The sequence below is a fragment of the Eleutherodactylus coqui genome, unplaced genomic scaffold (assembly GCF_035609145.1).
Source record: "Eleutherodactylus coqui strain aEleCoq1 unplaced genomic scaffold, aEleCoq1.hap1 HAP1_SCAFFOLD_72, whole genome shotgun sequence".
Taxonomy (NCBI): Eukaryota; Metazoa; Chordata; class Amphibia; order Anura; family Eleutherodactylidae; genus Eleutherodactylus; species Eleutherodactylus coqui.
This window is the reverse complement of record NW_027101776.1, coordinates 79,034-80,073: the sequence shown is the minus strand read 5'-3', so window position 1 is coordinate 80,073 and position 1,040 is coordinate 79,034.

The following is a 1,040-nucleotide window of genomic DNA, read 5'->3' as shown; positions in this document are numbered from 1 at the left end:
TAACATCTCCCTGCTGCTGGCTACCAAAGGTAGCCAAGAGCCTGGAGATGTCACGGGGAGCCGCGGTATGCGGTTACTGGTCACGTGATCGCCGTTATCCAATGCATAATGGCGATCACGTAAAAGTTCTTTAAAAAGTGGCAGTTTCATCTCCCCTCACCGATGCGATCGGTGAGAGGAGATGAAACATCTTCTCGGAGGCTTCCGCATTTGAATCCAGATGCGATTATCCTCCATGGATCCTGCCAGCTCCTGGGTATGGGCCCGCCGGCAAAATGCCGGACACATTCGCAGGAGCCGGGGAGCCCAGGAAATTTTAAATCTCCTTGCTCCCAGCGACCAATGGTTGCCGAACACGGGATCAGGAACCACTCACCGGGGCCCCCCGTGAAATCTCCAGGTTCTTGCCTCAGTTTTGTAGCCAGGAGCAGGGAGATTTTAAATTATCCTGGCAATCCACAGCTTTTGCGCATGCGTCCGCCATTTTGGCGACAGGCGTGTGCGCAGAAGCTGGGGTAAGGTCCGCGGATAAATCTGGGGGCCTTACGTGCGTACTTTCATCCACCCTCACGGATATGATCCGTGAGGGGAGATGAAACGTACGCTTTTTAAACTTTTTTAAAACTTTAACTTTTTTTTTTTTTTTTACTTTTTCACACTTTTTTTTTAACTTTACATGATCACTGTCATCCACCCAGACACATGTTTTTACGTCCTCAGGGATTAAGGCCCACTTGGGCAGGACGTAAAAACACTATGGGCTAGTCACTAAGGGGTTAAGAATTAAATTATGCAAACCGAATAATACGAAATGTAACGATTGGCCAATTTTGCATCTTTCAAATAATGTGGAATATGATTTAGACCCGTTACCACTGAGAAACAAGGCGAGGTTCATCCATAGACTCATCACAACAGTTCTTTTGTTTTATTATATACTTTATTATTGTGATTTGCATTTTATATACTTTGTCAAATCAATAATTTAGAAAATCAATTAAATATTTGTTGATGAAAATGGACAAATGTTTCCGCTTACC